The sequence below is a fragment of the Cyprinus carpio genome, chromosome A6 (genome assembly GCF_018340385.1).
Source record: "Cyprinus carpio isolate SPL01 chromosome A6, ASM1834038v1, whole genome shotgun sequence".
NCBI classification, from domain to species: domain Eukaryota; kingdom Metazoa; phylum Chordata; class Actinopteri; order Cypriniformes; family Cyprinidae; genus Cyprinus; species Cyprinus carpio.
The window spans coordinates 19,831,034-19,845,180 of NC_056577.1; the positions used below are offsets into that span (position 1 = coordinate 19,831,034).

The 14,147-nt window shown below is 35.4% G+C and overlaps 1 protein-coding gene across 1 annotated transcript in view; it reads right to left on the reverse strand.

Annotated features, from left to right (window-relative positions):
* Nucleotides 1-13,279, reverse strand: part of LOC109088960 (leucine-rich repeat-containing protein 7-like) — a 108,850-nt gene extending 95,571 nt beyond the window's left edge. Inside the window, exon 1 of the mRNA XM_042758311.1 lies at nucleotides 12,874-13,279. The gene's annotated coding sequence lies outside the window, so the exon portion shown is untranslated. The remainder of the gene's footprint in view (nucleotides 1-12,873) is intronic.
* Between the last annotated feature and the right edge of the window lie 868 nt (nucleotides 13,280-14,147).

Sequence of the window (14,147 nt, forward strand, 5' to 3'; positions counted from 1 at the left end):
TGCAGGTCTTTTGCATATTTTCCAAATGACCATAAAAGTGGTCCATATGACTTTTGCGATACAGTATATTTAATATATAGTCTTTTAAAGCTATACGCTAGATTTATATGATGAATAAACCAAATTTAAGTCATTATTCACTGATAATCTTTCCTCCAGTTAGCTGACAATATGACTGCTTTGACTGTTCTAACAATCTGAACTGTGTCAGTGAGTTGAAATTGATTCATGAGAGATTCAGTTGAGTAGTGAACGAATCATTCAGTGTGATTTGTGAACCTGATCCAGTTCAAAACAGTTATTCGTTCACTTATTTGGTTCTCAAGACTTTACGATCCAGTTGCAACATTTCAACATTTGAGTTAACAGGCCACTGGAGGGGAAAATATCAGTGTATCATGACTTAAGGCTTCAATAGGCTTGAAATACAGTGCATGAGTCACACGGATGACTTTTAAGGTTCATTTTTTCCATTTTTGCAACTTAACCATCAATATGAACAGATATATGGAAACGAGCAGAGTGAAGATTCTCCTTTCGTATTTAAAAAGACAACAGAATCCAGGTTAGGAATAACATAAGAGTGAGTAAATATTTTTTATTTTTATATTTATTTGACCTTTATTTAATCAGAAGAAAAACCTCACTGAAATTAAACACCTTTTTTAACAGAATTGTCATGGCCAAGATAGGCAGCTCCTGCTCCACATATACAATTGCACATATAACAAAACAACATATAATAAACTAACATTCCTAAAATGAGACGCTTTGGGATGTAAACAGTCCATTTAAAATAGAAAAGTTTAAATAATAAAGGAAATTAAAAAACACACACACAACTACCATGCTCCCATTTTGAATCTGTGAATATTTATTTAAAATCTTTAGGTGAACTATTCCTTTAAGAACTCAAAGGCAAAATAAATAATTAAATGACGGATGGGAATTCACTGAACGGGAACGGTGATCACATGGTCATCATAACAGCAAAATCACAGTTCCAGGTGTACGCTTGGTACGCTTGCCAAATGCCAACTAGCTTCCGACACCTGAGGTCCAGATCGGCTCAGCAGGAAGTGAAGCCAGTGACCTCATGCTTATGGATTCCCATGGTACGCGGGAGCATTCTGATGAAAAAGCCTTAACCAAGAGAGGACGGAGTGTAATTAAATCACATCTCCTGAGGGGAGCACACAGCCAACGATCAATTTTGGGAAAAATAATTGTTATTCGCACAGTATGGCAAACAGCAGCATTTAAACATGCCAAGCTCAGGTTCAATCACTCTATATAATGGAAGAGCAACGTTTAAGGGAATTGAACAGAGAGAGAGAGGAGAAGGGGCCCAGTCTCCATCCTACAAATGATGATGTATAGCTTAACGGGAACATTTAACTGAGGCAGAATACCAAGTGGAATCCAACCTCCATTCAATCATGAGGACATTCTCTACACAGAAAAGATACGTGGACTGAAAACATTCAATTCATTTAGATCTGTTTATTACAGTTACTTTGTGAATGCAAAGTAATAAATAAAAAGTAATACAATAAAAGTACATGTGTCTCTGACTGATGAAATTTTTTAAACTATAATAATATATCAAAGAGAGAAAAACTACTTTGTGAAAATTATGTATTTACTTTCGTGAAATTATTCAGTTAATGTTTATTTCATGTAAAAAATATATGGTTTTACTTTTAGTAAATAATAATAATAACCCTGTGTGGAAGAAAAGAAAACAGAATTCTCATATAATGCATGCATATCCAATATTTTATAGTTTACTACTAGTAAACAAATTAAATAAACTAGTGATTTTTAAGGGGCTTTAAAATTCCACATAGTCAAAAGTGCCCATAATTGAAGGAAAATCATCTGACATGATTTGAACAGAGTGGAAATAGTCTATAAGAGGCTAAAATCTTTTAAATGCAAATACGTCCTTCAAAAACAAATGTTCACCGAAGCACCTTGCACTCATTTACAGCTAAGCTGTCTTCAGCTCAGGCATGGCACAAATAAATCAGATAAATTAATAAACAGAAGGAAGGGGAAAATGGAGCAATCGTCCCCAAGGCCCTCTGTTTCTGGGATGTACCATCAATAGTGCTACACATTAGCGTGGTAGCACAAATGCTAAAACACATCATGAATGTTTATTATGAAGCACAGCAGGGTACGCATAATCATTCCTGCATCTAATGCTGACGGCCCACGGCAGAGAGTTGAGGATAAGTGGAGTTGCCACGTGAGGAGATGAGATCACTGAGTCACTTGAACGAGAGCACCTCCAGGCATCACGCAGCCCATATGGCCTCTCACAGAGCAAGAGCTTCATCCCCTGCACCTGCCTGCAGCATTTTTGTGTTTTAAGAAGAGGTGTATTTTAAACGGAATTGATATGTTATGCGTTTTGCTAACCTGTGCATTATAATGCATAATATGTGATTTTCAGTGCATCCTTCAAAATGAATTCACCTAGAATTATTTTATATTTTAATTTACAGGTTGCTTGGTACTTCTCATAATAGATTGACTTTTTAAGTTATTTTCAGCTATGATCTTGGATATTCCACAATTATTATCAACTAAACATAAAATATAAACAGCCCATTAGTTCAAAAAGACCAAATTAGATATTAACCAGAGGGACTGAAGCCTGAAAGATGCTGTAAACCCTCAATATCGCAAAACTTCTTCAGAAGCAAAACAGGCAGCCATGCAAGAGAGTAAAATTAGACAAAAGTCTCTTGATGGCACCCAAAGGGTGTCTAGGCATCCCAGAATGCTTTGCTCTGGCCTACTTTGTTATTTCTGGTGCCCCTGCATTTTGTCAGCACATGGTGAAAAATTGTACTCTAAATTAAGGAAAGACCTGTTTAAACATTCAAGCTTTCAGGCAATAAAACTAGATAATGAAAAAACAAAGCAAATGTGTTTCTTATGGTTTTTATTTGTGCTCCTCCCTCAGGTCCAGTTACAGAGGACAAAATGAACGCCAGCCAGAATGAAAGACTATAACTACAAATCTCATCCTCCCGGTTGGGAAATGACCCAGCAGGTTCCGTCAGGGACCATGCAGTCAGTCACACAAAATGCTACAAACCCACTGAGCCAGACAATATAATATTTGTCCTTAAATGTCTTAAACTTCTACTTGCTAAAGGGATAGTTCATCCAAAAAACAATTTTATATAATTTCATATATATAGTCTAAACAACGAAAGACAATGTTGTTTCGCACCCCATTAACTTTCATTGCATTTCACTGTATGGACAAAACAGATCAGTGAATCTGTGAATTTTGTGCAGTGAACTTGTGTATTCAGTTTCACAAATCATACCAAATGATTCATTGTTCAACTGATTCTGACTGATTTGTTCATGAGTCACGTATAATTCAATGACTCAGTAAACCATTTGCAACAGTTTTCAAGTTAACAGCTCAATGAAAAGGAAGATTATTAATAAATTGTGACTTAAATTTGGTTTGTTTTTCGCATAAATCTAGTGTTTGGCTTTAGAAGACTTTTAATATTGTGCAAAAGTCTTATCTTATGGTGTGTTTTTATTCATTTGGTCACTATGAATGCCGTTACATGCAAACAACCCGCATGAAGATCCTTCAAAATATCTTATGTTCCACAGATGAAAGAAACATGAGGGTGAGTAAATCTCATATCTCTTAAAGAATACAGTAAAGATACAGACAATACAGACACTATGAAGTTCCTGCATATGAAATATAAGACAGAACCTAATGACAACAGAGGAAGACAGGATACTTTTTATGGTCTAAAATACTTTGCTACTGTTCAAGATCAAATACTCCCGAAGCTTGACAATCCCAGCTTTAAAAATAAAAGTCTTTATAATATAAAAGGTGTTGTAGAGTACACTCAATGCCTGACGTGAAACATTACTGAAAACTTCTGTTGCTTCTGCAAATACATGTACATGATGGCAGATTTAAGCCCTACCAAGCCTGACATTATCACAGAGCGGTTTGCAACAGTTCCACTTTTTCACAAAGGAGGACAAATTGAGTGGACTGGTATGAATCTCTAGAACTGGTATAGTCAGGAGGAAGTGCTTGTGTTTGTACTGCAGTGGGGATGGTGAGATGAACAGAGAGAATGTTTTATTTGTGACTTCACACAGCGAAGCCTGCCTGAGTGGGCTGACAAGCGCTCATGCTACACAGAGTTGCCATGGAAACTGCAGGCTACAGAGGAAAAAATGCAAGACAGAGGATATGAATTAAGTTCTGTCATTTTCTAATCTACTGTTGACTACAGCGTGTGCATCGTGGAAATGGTAACGAGATACTAAAGCAAACATACTTAAGTGCTTACTAATCTACTATTTTGGCTGTACTTCATAGCCACCGTCAGTAATGTGGATTACTTTTGACTTTAAACCATCAACCATTTTCTATTTCCATGCTAAAAGATGATGAGATACGCACTGCCCTACATGTAAGCCAGAGCCTGTATCAGATGGAATATATTAATATAAACATATCTTCAAAACCATAGATAGTTCTTCCAAAAATTAAAATTCTGTTACTATTTAATCACCCTCATGTCAGTCTAAACCTGTGTGACTTTGTTTCTTCTGAGTAGTATAGCCTAAGCAAAAATTTGTTAAAGAACCCTGTCCATATAATGAGGGGCAGGGGTCCAAAACAACATTGTTCATTGAGACATTTTCTCATTTCAAAATATCCTTTGTATTTCACAGATTAAAGAAAGTCATACATGTTTGGAATGACATGTCATTTGAATTCTGATTATATAAATAGCTTGCTTTTGCTTCCAAATAGCAATATCACATATCTGATTGAAACGCTTCAAAATGCAGCCATGGCTCCATCTGCTGCACAGAGACAGATCAATACACTTCAGTCCAGGCCTACATTCCTCTATGTTCCTATATCTTATTTAAAATGGAAAATGTGAATATAACAATAATTTCCAGAAATGCTTCCGCGATGTAATTTGTGATTAAACTCAAACTAATCTGCTCATTGTCCATCTGCTCAAGATAGATACTGTAGCAAGAGTTCACTTAGTATATGGATCCAGTACATTATGATTTGCCCTAGTTTCGCATTCTCATTCACTTGAAGTTCAGCTCATTTGAACATTTTAGGTTCAGTAGTAATTCCTTATTTGCCCTGTAGCACAATAAGAACCGATCAAGAAAGAATACTAATTTAGAAGATCCTCAAGATCTTAGAACAAAGAAAGGAAAAAATATAAATAATATTTTTTTTTAAATAGTGTCTGTAACATTATTGTCTTCTGTTTTTAGGGCATATTATAAAATGGCATTTAAAGGAACCTTACCATTGTAAACCAAATCCAAAAAAACAGCATTTGTCATCCTGTCCAAACTACTTATAATGTAAGCATTCTCTCACTCTGTCTACATTTGTAACTAACTCCTGTCAACCTTCACCAGTGACCAGACAATCAGGAAAAGCAAAACAACACAAGGACACAAAGTACAAGCCACATGCTCAACCAAGGGCAGGGTTCTGTCAAATTCATTCAGTTCTCACAAACTCTCATCTCTCATTATTTAAAGTGATAGTTTGCCCAAAAGTTAAAATCCAACTCTCATGTCCTTTCAAACCTGCTTGACTTTCTTTCTACACAGTAAAACTATCCTGTTATCTACAACAGTTGCAAAATGCTAAAAATTCACCATAACAAAATATGGTGACAACTTTTCCAGCATTACAGCATCACACATTGGTACCTGAATATTTGACAACTTTAAAACTCTATTCAATGGTAATATACCAGTCTACTTCAACTATCAAAATCCTGTCCATCAAGCATGGCCAATACTTGTACACATACAGTGTGCGGGAACATACACTTAAAAACAAAACACTAGAGATTTAACTTATGAAATGACACAAATAATAATAATAATAATAATAATGCAATAAAGGTTTATGAAATATATTAAAAAAATCAATAAAAAATAAATCATATGTGTTATGCAGGGATTTCTGGGAATGTCCTTTCAGTGTTTTCACAGTGAACTATACTGAAATTCATAGTTTTTGCTTGCAAATTTTAAAGTAAATTTTACAGTAAAATTACATATAATGTGATATTAACATTTACAATTTGTCACTGTATTTTTGTATCATTTTTTTTTTTAAATAACAAGCATTTTACACTGTAACATGGAGCACAAAAGTTAATTTCTGATTAATACCTCAATAATAATACAGCAGATAACCTTTGTTAACATTATCTGTAATATTACCTGATGGAGTAGTGGGCAGTCAAATATTTTGTAGTTGGGAATAGGTGAGGGAAATAAACACAAAATAGCATCTCTCTAAACATCGAAGGAAAAAAAGCCCACTGGAAATGATAACACATTTCCACCACCTGGGCAGAGGTTGAAATTGTGTCACTGCATGGCCAGCACACTGTGGTGACAGAGATTGTGGCCCAGTTTTTTCAGAGGCTCTGAGAGTTGAGCCAACACAGGATGTGTCTGCCTTATAAGACCATAATAGATCAACCTAATTTCAGCATGGTCACAAAAAAGTCTAATATACCAGCTGGCTATTACAATATTCTTATGTCCTGTTCACACTCACAGCAGTTTTAGTGCAACTCTTGATCACTAGTTGGTGTTCCTGCCGCTGGATAAGCTTTGTAACTGGCCATAGCTTTTGAAAATATGCTCACCAATGAGATGTACTGATATGAAAAATAAGATCTTTGACAAGAAATCTGATTTCTTGCTGCTAAAAAACATTTGTATATAAACTGCAGCCGTGCATTATCAGTGAATAAAACTCATTCCGAATGACAGTCACTTACATGGTTTCTAAGGGATTTAATTCTGTTTTTATTATATCTCCTGCATGTGGGCAGAGACAAATCAGAGAACAGCCATAAAGAACTGCTTACAGCAAAAGTGTCTGTTAGTGATTGTAATCGTAAATTATGATTGATATATGAATGTAATACTACTAAATTTTAATCACTTTTTTTATTAATTTAATAAAACATGCTTACTGAATGAAAGTATTAATTAAAAAGCACCATCAGCTTTGCTTTACAGGTTTGCATATAGAGTACCAGTTAGGAGTTGAGGCTATTCCACCCCACTGTGCATAAACATAATGCAAATAAAACTGCAAGTTTCTCTGTGCAAACTACTGCATAATAGTTTAAAGTGGAATCTGGAATATTTCCTGAAAATCTAAGAAATTTATATTTCTCATTGCGAGGAAGTGGGGAAACTTTATCATTTAGTTAAAGTTTCCCCACTTCCTCGTTTAGTTTAGATTATCATTATATTATGAACATAATTATTTGGGAACAGTAATGCCATCTTAAAAACAACACTTTTGATGTGGATTTACAGTATTGTGACATCTGCTTGTGTGTTGAAAAAATCAAAGCAAAGAGCTTGTGAATTTTAAAAAGATCTATGAATATTTGAGTAACGTGATCCTTCCTGGTGATGTGTGACTCTTCACAGGTCATGTTGCGTCATCAACTGTGTGTGGGAAGACATTTCGGTTGGAATACAAATGACAAATAAGATAAAGCAACAAATTATTTTTTTTGTGGGGGGGGGGGGTCTGATCAGGAATCAACCCCCCTATTTCTTCTCTCCTCCCACAGTCAGCCTGCCTCTAGACTGTTTTAATAAGAAGCTGTGAAGTAGGAGATGGTGCATTGATTTGCCTTGATGCGGTCTACTCAAGCTTGCCGCAAACCCACAATTAGTCCCTGTGTGTCCAATAGACCCATTTCCAATGATCCCACCTCCACTATGAATAACACACTCTTCAATAACATTGCATGCATTATGCATTTAGATTCAAAAACTTAATACCTACCTAATGGTAACAGTGTAACATTTAAGAAAGAAGTTTCCAAAACAAGAACATAGAGTACAAAACTGCATGACCCTAAATAAATTTCAAACCTACTAATATTCCCCTATGCAATTTACATTAATACTTTATTTATTTGTTTGTTTGTTCCTTTGCAATATTTAGCTTTAAAAATGTATGAAGAAAGCACAAACCAACAAGAGCACTTGTGAATGCCCTTTTTAACTTAAAACGACGAATGGGACACACTACAGTATCTCGAACTTCACTAACTCTAACAAACACAGAGTAACTTCATGTAACTTGGTTTTAATAAATAGTATGTTACTATAAATTACAACTGTACACTATTGTTAAAAAGTTTGGGGTCAATAATTTATTTCTTTTTTTTAAGAAATGAACAATTTTACTTTAAGACCTCAATAAATTGTGTGATTAAGAGATTCTGTTCTTTGTAAAAAAAAAAAATTACAGTTCCCGCAAAAAACAAACAAATAAAAATTTTTTTTCAGTATTCATGAGAAGAAATATTTATAATAATATAATATTTCTAGAATTATTTCTGAAGGATCTTGTGACATTGAAGAATTGAATAATTTTCAGCAGACAAGAAGAAAATACTACTCTAAAATACATTAAAATATAAAACAGTTAAATTATCAGAATTTCACAATATCTCAGTTTTTACTGTATTTTTGATCAAATAATGCAACTTTGGTGAGTGACTTCTTCCTAAAACAAAATTGTATACTTTTTAAAATAAATCAGATTTATATTCATAAAAGTATAAATAGTATTTGTTGGTTGCCAGCAATCCCAAGTGTTAGGTAAAATAACATTCCATATGTCTTAAGCCATAAACTGTAAGCATCAAATAGAATTGGAACATGAATTCATATTGGAACATAAAAACTTTCTCCAGAGAAGTGACTTCGCCGCCTCATTTCAGAAACCCCATCACACACCACTGGTCCAATACAGCTACAGAGCTAATGCCCTTGCTGCAGGTAGAAAAGTGAATGACTGATTGAGTGGATAAGTATGCTGAATAACTTTTACTCAGCTCTTCAGAAATCTCCATCAGTTGTCAGTCACCCTCCTCACACACAGCAGGGGCCGCTCTCAGTCTGCCATTGCAGTAGAGCACAACTGGAAGCCCCCACTCTCTGCCTCTCTCTCCGCAGAGTAAGCTCTTACACTGCAGACGCCCACACAACACTGAAATGCCGAAAAACTGTCTCTTCTTCCAGCATACAGAGAATCATGACAGACAGACAGACAGAGAATCAGAAAGAGCAAATATCGCTTCTTCATAACCTCAGCGTTACGTTCCTGAGGTGAATCTAAGTAGGATGTAGACCACAAGTCATCGAGGAACAGTGATTACGCTGCAAGTGCTGAAAATTCTGCATCACACAGACATTCTTATATACAGCGATGATTCAAAAGGTGAAAACTTGTGGGTGTTTCCATGACTGGCAAACCACAGCACAACACACAACAGATGGGAAAGTAACACTTCAACAAACACTTCAACAAAGAACCATTATGTCCACTGAGAAGACAGCAGATGCATTGCTTTGCTCCTAGTTGTGAAGTCACATAGTGAGTAAGGGTGATCCAGATCTGCAATAATAGGCGATAATTATAATAAAGTGCTAAACCTCCAGCATTCTGCTGTGTATGTGTGTGTGAGAGAGTGTTTATGTGTAGGCAGGCCTTTCACACAGAGATGATGCTGCACCATGGAAACCTGTGCAGATATCTGCAGCTAATTATGCAGCGACCCGCTCACAGATATGAAGAGGAAAAAGCACCATGGAATTAAAGTGCCAGCTCTGGCTGCCTCCATTCTCCACACCACTATTGAGAGTAAGAAAACGTGTGTAAAGGAGAGAGATCAAGAGTAAAAACTTAGAGTAGCATATGGCATGATTTTATCCAGCAACTGTAGTAGAAATCCTAAAACTACATGTGAATACAAATATTTAAAAATGCTTGAAGAGCAGTAGTATATTGGGCATGATGAAACTATGTTAAAAAACCGCTTTAAATTAATAATTTGATTAAAACAACTGTATGTAGTTTAGTTTATTTTTTCAACTTTGGAGCCCCAACAGTTCTGTGATTAGAATTGCGATTGGGGGGGGGGGGGGGTTGAGAAACAAAAGCCGAAACTGATATTTCACAAACTGATAAAAAAATTTAAAAACTAAAAATGACATTTGTCAGCAGGTCAGTCATACTTTAGCCTAATGTCTCAGCACTATAAGTACTTTATTTAGTGATAAATATCTCTAAATGAAGAAAGCATGAACTGATGTTGACTACACACATAAATCTGTATTGGTAAACCACACCTCAATTTTTTTGTATGTTGTGAATTTTAATAAACGCCTCTCCTTGATATAGGTACATTATGATTAAAAAAGCTGAGTATTTTCCATGGGACAAGCTATGTAGGTCGGGGTGACCTAGTTGACAGAAGACCTACTTTAATCTGATTGGCTTTATCAAGGCGATCCAGTCCCTGCTCTGTTGCTTCCTTCAAACAAGGTCTGTTTATGTATCATTAATCCTAAAATCATCATAATATGTTCTGAAACATGAAGCCTCAAATGGACCTGTACGCATAAAAATGAATAAATTTTAATGCATCACAACTGTGACTCACCCGACTATTATATATATATATATATATATATATATATATATATATATATTATTATATATATAAAAGGGTTTCTTCATTCTGAACTTAAACTATAATGTATTACTAATATGTTCTGCTTTTGCTCAACATGAGACCCAAATAATTTAGCTGACTCTTATTGGCCTGTTGCCCAGTCAAGATGGTTTCAGATGGATTTCTAGAGGAAAATATTCCTAGGGTTTGGTGAAAGTGTAAGGGAGAGATGAGCCTCTAAAAGGCACTGATTTCAAGTCTTGTTCTTTCTTTTTATCATTTCAAACTATGTATACAGACATTGAGGATGTTACTTTATTTAATAGATACATGTTGGTTAAATAACATTTAAAATCAAGGCAAGTGCATACCAAATGCCCACTGAGCTCCATCAAGCAAAATTATTTTGTTCTGTTGTCCAAATAGTTTTCTATTAATCATAATAGATTAAATAGAATAAACTCTTAATGTAAATAAATTTATTGTATGTATCTGTCTAAATGCTTATTTGTCTGACCTATACATGCAACCAAAATTAGAAACAATCCTGCATTTTTGACCATAGCTTTGTAGAAAAGCAAATAATATAGGTGAGAAGAACTGAGTATAAAATTACAGTATATTGTAATGTTAATGTATAGTAATTCTATTAACAAAATACAATCAAGTAATTCTTGGCAATGTATCTACAGGAAATCAATTTCAACTTTTGCACTAAATTCAAATTCGTGATTACTGTATATCATTCGCCCACTCTTAGAGTTTGCCCTTCTCAGAAAACTCTGGAAACACATTTAATAACCTGCAAGCTTAAACCACTTTGCTGTTATTTATTTAGCTAGTTATTATGCAGGCTAAATATTCTCACTTCAACATTTAACAACACAAATCAATCAAATTGGTCCCATGGAGTTCTCAAAATTATTTTGCAATAAAATAAGGAGGCTGTTCTGACAAGACTAACAAACCTCTAAAACCGCATAAATTGTATAAAATGTCACTTTAGTTTCTCAAAGTGTTCTGTATATACTCATATTCTGGCTTAAGAATGCACTGAACATCTTTGAGGTCCCTTACACATTTACAAATATGCAAAATACATATGTATGGTTCTGTTAAATGTTCTGTCACCTCTGTGGAACGCCAAAATATACTTCACTATATTACAGTTAAATCCTAATCTAATCATGACAAACTATATATTGTTGGAAAGGTCTAAGACTCCTATAGGAGTTTTATAAATAGTAAAATAATTATTTATAAATAGATATTTTACCAATGTTTTTTTTGTGAAAAATGATGCAGGAAAAGTAATAGATTAATTTATGACAAGAGTGCACCTCAAAAATCTTCAATCTTAACAGGAGTTCTGACTTTTGTCACAAAAAGTATTTTTTGTTGCCATTTTCTTAAGAAATCACACTTCAGAAATCATCAGAAATTATATATCATTTGAAAACTTAAAATCTCAAAATCCATCCTTTGGAAACCATTCAAATCAGACATTGCATTACCATGAAAATGGCACATCAAAATCATGTTACAAAATGTTTTAGTTCATGAATTAATAAAATGTAAGTTTGGATTGTGCATTTTAACGTCTATGTTCACAAATGTGAGTGACATTTAAGGGGTTAACTATTGAATATGCATTTAAAACCCCACAGAAATCAGCGCACCATGAACTAAAATGATTTGACATTAATGCAGCCATTTTGGTTTATATTTTAAAAACAGATAAATGACATAATATTTTAAAGTGTCCCACTTTACCTGTATTCACCGTTACACATTTCTGACAAGTGAGTGAATGACATTACAGACAGTGCATTTGTTGCTGAAAAGTGCAGGCTTTTTGGGGTAATAAAACCTAAGCATACACATTTAAAGGTGTAAATTAACTCAAGTAATCCTTACAAGCAACAGTGCCAACCTTAACCTGGACTAACATGCGACTGCGTTTTTGAGTAAATTCATAATGTTTTGACGCTAAAAATGACCGGAAAGACTGCGAACAACTATGTTAACTTGTGCTACTTAGCAAAAACCCGTTATGCACCTGAACTCCTTTGGAACAGAGAGATCAATACTCAATCAGAGGTGGATCTGAACATTCGAGACATGACACCCGCATCATGCGCAGAGCTCTACTGCTGACTTCGAGTGGGCGTACTTTCATTTCAGCCAGCTGCGACTCAGTGCAGATGCATGAACATTCAAGCGCTGGTATTATAATGAAACGCATTCTTTAGGGAGCAAAAGAAACATATAAAACATGCACTCAGTTCGTACGTACCGCCTGGAGCAGTTTGACCATTTTGGGACCGAGTGAATAAGGTTAGAAAAAAGACGTTTTTCGGATTTCGGATCCCTCCCTTCCAAAAATTCCAGTGGAAATAACAGTGGATGGCGTTTTTAATGAAAACCAACAGAATTCTCTATGTTATAAACCATCGTGCCCTCCTTGTAGATCGTCTCCATCCTCTCTGCATCGTCGGTGCGGTTCAGTGCAATGGCTGCGCGCGTGTATACGGTGGTCTGCGGACGGACTCCCACGACGTCAATCAAACAAGTTCACCTACGCTTCACTCCTGAGTTCGAGGATTGGTTATGAAGTTGCGTTATGTCTCAAATCATAAATTATGCTCTCTGCCGCGCCACATTATTCATGGCATGGCACCTCCTGCTCGCGCATGTGTTTACAGGCCACGTGAGTTTGCCGCGAGCTCATCTGTTGAGGGACTCAAGAACCTTTATAAAAAGCACAGAATCTAAACATTTGTAAACATGTGGTTTTTAGGGGTTTTCAAGCATTATTATTACTAAGGCACAATCGTCCTGTCATTAGGCAGTAAGCACAAGGTGGCAGGCAATTAACATTATTAAGTAGGCCTACTAAAGAGTTCGGTAATAAGAAAAGTTAATTCATACAAAATGGCAAGTTAAGTCATTAAGCATTGGATATGCTATATTACCACTTAACGCACACACTCAGAAGATAGTCTGGTAGTGGTAGCCCATATGGAGCGGAGTGACAGTGGTTTCCTTTCCGCTCAGTGTTCTGTGCTCCAGCTCTGAATCCATTCCTGGTTTTTATTTCAGCATTAGTGATCGAGACCCAATCCGAGCGATCATAAGTGATGATTTCCAAAGACTGCTTGAGACCCCAAAGAGAAGACAAAACGACGGGTTAGGTATTTCAAATGTAAAAATCATTTTTCAACATCAGTAACCACAAAACAAAAGTCAGATTAGGTGGGCTTAGTCAGAGAGGGGAGTTCAAACAATAGTACATAGCAGCAGTGGACATCCCTGGCATGAACTGATGAAATGCATACATATCAAATGCTTTGGATAAACATTTGCCAACTGCAATGTAAATGTGAAAGGAGCTTGCCAAATCAGCTGTTGTAGCTACCCTAGTTTGAAATCCAACACTCCTCAAATGCATAAGTAGACTATTTGTCATTATATCGTTTGTCCTGTAGTGTGTGAAAATTAGAAATATTGAGCAGTGAGAACATTACACTTTAATGCTCTGTGATATTCATTATACTGTATCAGCCATCA